Genomic DNA, 11,061 nt, shown 5'->3' with positions numbered 1-11,061 from the left:
GCTGTGGGCTGTTGTGTTTTATTCATGTGAGTTTTCACGATGAAGTTGCTCGTCGGCTGTGAATATTCTGCTGGCACAACCTGATTGGGAGCTCAGCTGTTGCGTCTGAGGTCGACGGTTTCATGGAGGGGGTGCTCTCAGCTAATGCCTCAGTCTGGCACCCAGAGAATGCATCTTTACCAGAGGCGCCATCCTTTGGATAAACAAGGCTACCCAAAATCATGAACAGTATTGATAGAGTAAATAAGGAGAAACTGTTTCCACTGGCAGGAGGGTCAGTAACAAGACAATTGGCAAAAGAATCAGAGGGTAGATGAGAAATTTTTAAACGGAGCCACTTATGACCCAAATGCACTGCCTGAAAGGGTGGTAGAAGCAAATTCAGTGGTAACTTTCAAAACGGAATTGGAAAAGTTGTAGGGCTATGACAAAAGAGCAGGGGGAGTGGGAATAATTGTTTTTTAAATTTATTTAGAGATACAGCACTGAAACAGGCCCTTCGGCCCATCGAGTCTGTGCCAAACATCAATCACCCATTTATACTAATCCTACACTAATCCCATATTCCTACCACATCCCCACCTGTCCCTATACATCCCCACCTGTCCCTATATTCCCCTACCACCTACCTATACTAGGGGCAATTTATAATGGCCAATTTACCTATCAACCTGCAAGTCTTTTGGTGGTGGGAGGAAACCGGAGTACCCGGCGAAAACCCACGCAGACACAGGGAGAACTTGCAAACTCCACACAGGCAGTACCCAGAATTGAACCCGGGTCGCTGGAGCTGTGAGGCTGCAGTGCTAACCACTGCAACTCCAGGGCAATCCTGGGGATTTGATGGACTTATTGGCCACCTTCTGTACTGTGTGATTCTGTGATGCTACTGTACCCTTATATGCCACTCCTAATCTAGACTGAAGCTGCAGTGTGGCTCTGGGCTAGTGTGATGTGTGGAAGTCATGTCTTTCTGGCCTGCTTGCGTGTATAGTGAAGGCCATAAGAAGGATAGGATCCAAATCGGCTTTGTCATCCTGCCTGGTGTTTGCGACTAATATAAATGAATTATAGGGTTCACAGGAAAACATTTTAATTTCCCTTAAGACCCAAACTCAGACATTGTCAATCCTTTTATATGAAGCTCCTCTTATTGTCTAACCAGTGCCACTTCGGCATACTGTTTGGGAGAGGAGGCCCGGGGCTAATTTATCTAGCAGTGTCTTCGTTCCCCAAATTATTTGTAACTCCACATAACACAATCTACCCATTTATCCTCCTCAGGTAGACCTTGCATGGAGTAGAATCTTTGAAAACAATAAGTAGTCTGTAGTCAAGAGAATTTTCCCGTTATCTTGCTGACTGTGCTGCTTTGTCAGACATGAAGGAGGAGGGGACAATATCTAACCATGCCTCATGACAGGATTTACACTGCTCCACACCATTGGAGTTGGACTTTCCTGCAGTAGTGGACGGCAGAGTTGGTCGATCAGAAAATGACGACCCTCACGGTAGATGATAACATTCTGACATTGCCCAATGGCCTGAGACTTGAGATAAACGATCTTTCAGGATCAAATCTTTGGATTAGTCTTTTGCTAGTAGCTTCTGTCACTGACAGTCCTCTCAGCTTTTTGGAGGCAGAGGGAGGGTGGCTTATGTTTTTTAATTCATTCACAGGATGTGGGCTTTGCTGGCAAGGCCAACATTTATTACCCATCCCTAATTGCCCTTGAGAATGGTGGTGGTGAACCGCTGCCTTGAATGCTTGCTAGGCTAGACCGGGTCAGGATGACAGATTTCCTCCTCGAAGGACATTATCGCAAATTATTGGGTTTTCAAGATAAACCAGTAATTTCATGGTCTCCATTACTGATTTTATTCCAGATATGTTTAATAAACTGAATTTAAATTCCCCAGCTGCCATAGTGGGATTTGAACTTTCCACCATAGCATTTGTCCAGTAACATAACCACTGTTACCGCAGCCACAAGTTGGGCAGGCTCAAAGTTTTACTTGTGACTTTTGTAACTCTGAAACTGGTGGATTATTGACCCGCTGTGAGATCCTCATTGCCTCTCAAGTGGAGATGATCCTCTTGCAAAGTTTCATCTATACTTCTGGACCCCAGATGTTCTGTGGGGGAAATCACTGTACCCGTAGTTTCACTTGTAGAACCTTTATTCTTGGTCAGGAGAGCTGGGATGGTTTTCACCCACTGTGTCTTCCTCTCAGAGTGGGTACATTGTCCTGAAAATGTCAGCCATGGCTCAGTTGGCAGCACTCTTTACATCAGAAGGTTGTGGTTTGTAATCCCATTGCTGAACAAAGTCTAGGCTGACACCCGCAGTGGAGTACTGAGGGAATGCTGCAATGTTAATGGTGCTGTCTTTCAGGTGAGATGTTGAACATAGAACAGTACAGCACAGTACAGGCCCTTCGGCCCATGATGTTGTGCCGAACATTTAACACTCTAAGATCAAACTAACTACCTAACCTTCATTCTACTATCATCCATGTACCTATCCAAGAGTCTCTTAAATGCCCCTAATGTATCTGCTTCTACTACCACCGCTGGCAGCGTATTCCACGCACCCATCACTCTCTGTGCAAAGAACCTACCTCTGACATCTCCCTGAAACCTTCCTCCAATCACCTTAAAATTATGCCCCCTGGTGATAGCCCTTTCCACCCTGGGAAAAAGTCTCTGACTATCCACTCTATCTATGCCTCTCGTCATCTTGTACCCCTCTATCAAGTGACCTCTCATCCTTCTTCGCTCCAATGAGAAAAGCCTTAGTTCCCTCAATCTTTCTTCGTAGGACATGCCCTCCAGTCCAGGCAGCATCCTGGTAAATCTCCTCTGCACCCTCTCTAAAGCTTCCACATCCTTCCTATAATGAGGCGACCAGAACTGAACACAATATTCCAAGTGTGGTCGAACCAGGGCTTTATAGAGCAGCATAACCTCGTGGCTCTTAAACTTAATCCCCCTGTTAATGAAAGCCAACACACCATACGCGTTCTTAACAACCCTATCAACTTGGGTGGCAACTTTGAGCGATCTATGGACATGGACCCCAAGATCCCTCTGTTCCTCCACACTACCAAGAATCCTGTCTTTAAGCCTGTATTCTGCATTCAAATTCGACCTTCCAAAATGAATCACTTCACACTTTTCCAGGTTGAACTCCATCTGCCACTTCTTAGCCCAGCTCTGCATCCTGTCAATGTCCCGTTGCAACCTACAACAGCCTTCCACACTATCCACAACTCCAGCAACCTTCGTGTCATCAGCAAACTTGCTAACCCAGCCTTCCACTTCCTCATCCAAGTCATTTATAAAAATCACAAAGAGCAGAGGTCCCAGAACAGATCCTTGTGGAACACCACTGGTCACCGAGCTCCATGCTGAATACTTTCCATCTACTACCACCCTCTGACTTCTATGGGCCAACCAATTTTGTATCCAGACAGCCAACTTTCCCTGAATCCCATGCCTCCTTACTTTCTGAATGAGCCTACCATGGGGAACCTTATCAAACGCCTTGCTAAAATCCAAATACACCACATCCACTGCTCTTCCTTCATCAATGTGTTTTGTCACATCTTCAAAGAATTCAATAAGGCTTGTGAGGCATGACCTGCCCATCACAAAGCCATGCTGACTGTCTCTAATCAAACTATGCTTTTCCAAATAATCATAAATCCTGTCTCTCAGAATCCTCTCCAATAATTTGCCCACTACCGACGTAAGACTGACTGGTCTGTAATTCCCAGGGTTATCCCTATTCCCTTTCTTGAACAAGGGAACAACATTTGCCACCCTCCAATCATCCGGTACTACTCCAGTGGACAGTGAAGATGCAAAGATCATCGCCAAAGGCGCAGCAATCTCTTCCCTCGCTTCCCGTAATATCCTTGGGTATATCCCGTCTGGCCCCAGGGACTTATCTGTCCTCATATCACTCAAAATTTCCAGCACATCCACCCTCTTAACCTCAAGCTGTTCGAGCATATCAGCCTGTTCCACGCTGTCCTCACAAACGACCAGGTCCCTCTCACTAGTGAATACTGAAGCAAAGTATTCATTTAGGACCTCCCCTACCTCCTCCGACTCCAGGCACAAGTTCCCTCCACTATCCCTGATCGTCCCACCCTCACTCTGGCCATCCTCTTGTTCCTCACATAAGTGTAGAACGCCTTGGGATTTTCCTTTATCCTACCCGCCAAGACTTTTTCATGTCTCCTTCTAGCTCTCCTAAGTCCATTCTTCAGTTCCTTCCTGGCTACCTTGTAACCCTCTAGAGCCCTGTCTGATCCTTGCTTCCTCAACCTTAAGTAAGCGTCCTTCTTCCTCTTGACTAGCTGTTCCACATCTCTTGTCATCCAAGGTTCCTTCACCCTACCATCACTTCCCTGCCTCATCGGGACAAACCTATCCAGCAGTCGCAACAAGTGCTCCCTAAACAACCTCCACATTTCTGTCGTGCATTTCCCCGAGAACATCTGTTCCCAATTTATGCTCCCCAGTTCCTGCCTGATAGCATTGTAATTCCCCCTCCCCCAATTAAATATTTTCCCATCCCGTCTGCTCTTGTCCCTCTCCATGACTATAGTAAAGGTCAGGGAGTTGTGATCACTATCACCAAACTGCTCTCCCACCGAGAGATCTGCCACGTGGCCTGATTCGTTGCCAAGCACCAAGTCCAACATAGTCTCCCCTCTAGTTGGCCTATCTACATAGTGAGTCAGGAAACCTTCCTGGACACACCTGACAAAAACTGCTCCATCCAAACTATTTGCACTAAGGAGGTTCCAATCAATATTAGGGAAGTTGAAGTCACCCATGACAACAACCCTGTTACTTCTGCACCTTTCCAAATCTGCCTCCCAATCTGTTCCTCCATGTCTCTGTTGCTATTGGGGGGTCTATAGAAAACTCCCAACAAAGTGACTGCTCCTTTCCTGTTTCTGACTTCCACCCATAATGACTCAGTAGACAAACCCTCCTCGACGACCTCCCTTTCTGCAGCTGTGATACTATCCCCGATTAACAATGCCACTCCCCCACCTCTTTTACCTCCCTCCCTATTCCTTTTGAAACATCTAAACCCCGGAACATCCAACATCCATTCCTGCCCCTGTGATATCCAAGTCTCCGTAATGGCCACAACATCGTAGCTCCAAGTACTGATCCATGCTCTAAGTTCATCACCCTTATTCCTGACACTTCTTGCGTTAAAATAGACAGACTTCAACCCATCATACTGGCTGCAACTTTGCCCTGTCAACTGTCTAACCTTCCTCACAGACTCTCTGCACTCGGTATCTGCCTGTTCAACAGCTACCCCATCCACTGATCCGTAGCTCCGGTTCCCATCCCCCTGCCAAACTAGTTTAAACCCTCCCGAAGAGCTCTAGCAAACCTCCCGCCCAGGATATTGGTGCCCCTCCAGTTCAGATGCAACCCGTCCTTCCCCAGAAGGTATCCCAATGATCCACATATCTGAATCCCTCCCTCCTACACCAGTTCTGTAGCCACATGTTCAGCTGCACTTGCTCCCTGTTTCTAGCCTCACTCGCACGTGGCACCGGTAACAATCCTGAGATTACTACTCTGCTCGTCCTGCCTTTCAGCTTCCAACCTAACTCCCTATATTCGCTTTTCAGGTCCTCATCCCTTTTCCTTGCTATGTCATTGGTACCGATATGTACCACGACCTCTGGCTGCTCCCTCTCCCACTTAAGAATCCTGTGGACTCGATCCAAGACATCCCTGACCCTGGCACCCGGGAGGCAACATACCATCCGGGAGTCTCATTCGCGACCACAGAATCTCCTGTCTGTTCCTCTAACCATTGAATCTCCTATCACTATCGCTCTCCTATTCTCCCCCCTTCCCTTCTGAGCCACTGAGCCAGGCTCAGTGCCAGAGACCTGGCCACTGTGGCTTTCCTCTGGTAGGTTGTCCCCCCCAACCGTATCCATAACAGTATACGTATTATTGAGGGGAACGGCCACAGGGGATCCCTGCACTGTGAGCCTATTCCCTTTCCCTCCCCTGACGGTCACCCAGCTACCTTTATCTTGTAACCTAGGTGTCACTACTTCCCTATAACTGCTCGCTATCACCCCCTCAGCATCCTGAATGATCCGAAGTTCATCCAGCTCCAGCTCCAGTTCCCTAACGCGGTCTGTGAGGAGCTGGAGTTGGGAGGTTCTGTCTGCCATCAGGAGTGTAAAAGATCCCACGGCGCTATCAGTTCATTAACTCATTGCTGTTTGTGAGAGCTTCCTTACACAAATTGGCTGCCCCATTTCCCAACATTACAACTGTGACTACACTTTGAAAGTACTTCCTTGGCTGTGAAATACTTTGGGATGCCTTGGGTTGCAAAAAATGCTATATAAATACAAGTCTTTCTTTGAGGATTGGACTGTCCCAGAAGTGGCTGAGTTCTTTAGGACTGGTAACGGTGTTTAAGGTCTTTGACCTTTGGCAGTGAAGGCATCCTTGACATTTGGAAAATTCTATGATGTCAGATGATGTAGAACCATCATTAACCACCATCCTTACTAGAGAGAAGCTTATGACCATGCCACATTGGGAAGTTTAATGCAACATTCATAGAATGAAAGGAGCAAAACAGGCTATTTGGCCCCCTTTGCCCCGTCTGCCTTTCAATAAGATTGAGTGATCATCTATTTCAACTCCACTTTCCAGGCCTGTGTCCATAATCATTTGATTCCTTTCGTATCAGAATCTGTTGATCTCTGTTTTGAATATCTGGGATACAGAATTCCAAAGATTCACCCCTCTGAGTATCGACAGTTTTCTTCCTATCAGTCCTAAATGGTTGACCCCTTATCCTGAGACTGATCCCTAGTTCTTGGCTCTCCAGCCAGGGGAAACATCCTCCCAGCATCTACCCTGTCAAACCCCTTAAAAATGTTGTTTCCATTAAATTACCTACCAGTCTGGGGAATATAGGCCTAGTCTGCTCCAACTCTCCTCATAGGGCAGTCCCTTCATCCCAGTAATCAATCTTGTGAACTAATTTGCCTCTAAGCAACCACCTCCAAACACAAAGTGGTGATGGCACGATCTTAACGTTAAACCCTTTGGATCATTCAAGATGAAATAAAAATTGAGTTGACTCCAATCATCCTCAGTTGGTTTTTCTGCCAAGTATGGCCTTCATTCTCTTTTTTTTTACTTCATGTAATTTGGGCACATGGGCACCAAATAAAAGCTGCAAATAAGTAAGGTACAAAATTCAGCAAAGGCCAGATGAAAGGGAACAATGGAGGAAAAGGGGGTGGGAAATGGTTTTCTTTGTCAACCCTAGCAACGGTTGCTATAGAGGATAGCCCAGTCTGACACATCTGAGGGGGGAGGGAGAGCTTTATTCAATCATCTGCCAACAGACCTATACCATCTACATTAGAGGTCAAGTTTCTTTTAATAGATGTAAAATGAACATTTCTCGTAAGTAGACAATTGTTACTGATTAAAACTTGCTGCAACAAGGGGAAAACAAAGTCAAGTGCAGTTAAGGGTTTATAAGGAATATTATAAACTGCTGTATGCCTCTAGATTGCAAAAGCAGGGTACAGGTAGTTACACCATGAGTTAGAGACCACATGAGAGATGAAGGTTAAGATCAAGGTAGAACGTTGGTCTCATTCTCCCTTGTTACAGCCATGAGTCATGTGACATTATTACATTGCTGTACTGACATCACAATGGTCTCCATTCTTCAGATACCTTTCTCAGAGACGAAGGGAGCCAGGGGCCCTGAGTACAGGTAACTTTTGGGGATTTTTGCATGGCTTTCAATGGAACTGGTTGACTCTCAGTGGAGAACATTGGATGTAAGTGGAAGAATCCTGAGGGTTCCCACTTTACCTAATGTCCTTTAGGAAAGGAAACCTGCTGTCCTTACCTGGTCGGGACCTATATGTGACTCCAGTCCCATGTATTTGAAAATAATTTGCAGTGTTATATGTTATTGGACAGCTCTTTCAAAGAGCCAGCACAGGTACAACGGACTGATTACCCACATTATGTGCTGCAAGATTCTGTGATTCTAACTAGGCTGGACGATAGAAGCTCTGCAGTCCTGCCACATCCAGTTATGAATGGTGGTGGGCAGTTAAACACCATTATAAGGAGGAGGCTCCATCCTCAATGATGGGGGAGCCAAGCACGTGAGTGCAAAAGACAAGGCTGAAGCACTTGTAACTATCTCCAGCCAGAAGTGCCAAGTGGATGATCCATATCACCCTCTTCCTGAGGAACCCAGCATCACAGCTGCCAGTCTTCAGCCAATTCAATTCACTCCACATGATGTCACGAACAGTTGAACACACTGAACATAGCAAAGACTATGTGGCCTGACAAGATCCCAGTTGTAGTGCTGAAGACTTGTTTCTTTTTATTCGTTTTGTGGAACATTGGCCTCACTGATGAGACCAGCATTTGTTGGCCATTCCTAATTGTCCTTGAGAAGGTGGTGATGAGCTGCCTTCTTGAACCACTGCAGTCCATCTGATGCGGGTACATCCACAGTACTGTTAGGGAGGGAGTTCCAGGATTTTAACGCAGAGACGGTGAAGGAATGGCAATATATTGTTCTGAGTCAGGATGGTATGTGACTTGGAAGGGAACTTGCAGATGGTGGTTTTCCCATGTGTCTGCTGCCCTTGTCCTAGGGGGAAGAGGTCGCAGGTTTGGAAAGTGTGGGCAAAGGAGGCGTGATGAGTTGTTGCTGCAGTGCATCTTTTATATGGTACACACTGCTGCCACTGTGTTGGTGACAGAGGGAGGGAATGTTTAAGGTGGTGGATGGGGTGCAAACAAGCAAGCTGCTTTGTTCTGGATGGTGTCGAGTTTCCTGAGTGTTGTTGGAGCTGCACTCGTCCATGCAAGTGGAGAGTATTTCATCACACTCCTGACTTGTACCTTGCAGATGGTGGACAGGCTCTGGGGGGTCAGGAGGTGAGTTACTCGCCACAGAATTCCCAGCCGCTGACCTGCTCTTGCAGCCATGGTATTTATATGGCTGGACCAGTTAAGTAGTGAATTTCAACTCCGCCAAGGCTAAATGGGAAGAAACCAGAAATAAAAATCACCAGAATCTGTGAAAACCCAAGCCCTTTCTGTCCAACCTTTCTTCATAAGACAACCCGCTCATTCCAGGTATCAATCTAGTAAACCTCCTAACTGCCTCCAAAGCATTCACATCCTTCCTTAAATAAGGAGACCAAAACTGCACACAGTATTTGAGATGTGGTCTCACCAATGCCCTGTATGACTGAAGCATAACATCCTTACTTTTATTTTCAAATCCTCTCGTAATAAAGGATACCATTCCATTAACCTTCTTTATTACTAGCTATACCTGCATACTAACTTGTTGTGACTCATGCACTAGAACGTCTAGATCCCTCTGCACCTTGGAAATCTGCAATTGTTCTTGGTTTAAGTAATAATCTGCTTTTTTATTCTTGCTGCCAAAGTGAACAACTTCCCACTTCCCATTTGCCAGATTTTTATCCCACTCACTCAACCTATCTATATTGGTCTGCAACCTCCTTATGTCCTCTTCACAACATGCTTTCCTATCTTTGTGTCATCTGCAAATTTAGCTACCATGCCATCGCTTCCCTCATCTAAGTCATTGATATAAATTGTAAAAAGTTTGAAGCCCCAGCACAGACCCCTGCGAGATTCCACTCATCATATGCTGCCAATCAGAAAAGGACCCATTTATGCATACTGTCTGTTTTCTACCAGACAGCCAATCTTCTATCCATGCTAATATGTTACCCCCTACACCATGAGCTCTTACTTTATGCAATAACCTTTTTATGTGGCACCTTGTCAAATGCCTTCTGGAAATCCAAGTACAGTACATCAACGGGCTCCCCTTTATCCAAAGTGCATGTTACTCCTTCAAAGAACTCCAATAAATTGGTTAAACATGATTTCCCTTTCACAAAACTATGCCGACTATTCCTAATTACCTTGAGTTTTTCTAAGTGCTCAGCTACAACCTCCTTAATGATCGATTCTAACACTTTCCCCACGACAGACATCAAGCTAACATACGAACATATGAAGTAGGAGCAGGAGTAGGCCATTCGATCCCTCAAGCCTGCTCCACTGTTCAATAAGCTGAACTGATTACTCCACATTTCCAGCTACCCCCGATAACCTTCCACCCCCGAGCTTATCAAGAATCTATCTATCTCGGCCTTAAAAATATTCAAAGATTCTGCTTCCATCGCCTTTTGAGGAAGAGCATTCCAAAGACTCACGACCCTCTGAGAGAAAAAGTTCTCCTCATCTCTGTCTTAAATGGGTGACCCCTTATTTTTAAACAGTGACCCCTAGTTCTAGATTCTCCCACAAGGGGAAGCATCCTTTCTACATCCACCCTGTCAACACCCCTCAAGATCCTATATGTTTCAATCAGGTCACCTTTTACTCCTCTAAATTCCAGAGGATACAAGCCTAGCCTGTGAAATCTTTCCTACTTTCCAATCTGATGGAATCTTTTCAGAATCTAGCGAATTTTGAAAAATTAACACCAATGCATCTACTACCTCACTAGCCACCTCTTTTAAGACCCTAGGATGAAGCCCATCAGGACCCGGGGACTTGTCAGCCCGCAGCTCCATCAGTTTGCTCAGTACCACTTCCCTGGTGATTGTAATTTCAGCAAGTTCCTCTCTTCCTTCCACCTCCTGATTTACAGCTGTTGCTGGTGTAATTTTTGTATCCTCTATAGTGAAGACAGAAGCAAAATATTTGTTCATTTCCTTATTATCTACTATTAACTGCACATTCTCTAAAGGACCAACACTCACTTTATTTACTCTTTTCCTTTTTAATTACCTGTAGAAACTCTTGCTATCCGTTTTTACATTTCTAGCTAGCTTCCTCTCAATCTCTAATTTCTTTCTCCTGATTAACCTTTTAGTCATTCTCAGCTGTTCTTTATATTCTGACCTGCCACTCATCTTTGCACAATTATATGCTTTTTCCTTAAG

This window comes from Heterodontus francisci, chromosome 13, assembly GCF_036365525.1.
Source record: "Heterodontus francisci isolate sHetFra1 chromosome 13, sHetFra1.hap1, whole genome shotgun sequence".
Lineage (NCBI taxonomy): Eukaryota > Metazoa > Chordata > Chondrichthyes > Heterodontiformes > Heterodontidae > Heterodontus > Heterodontus francisci.
This window is presented reverse-complemented; position numbering follows the sequence as displayed.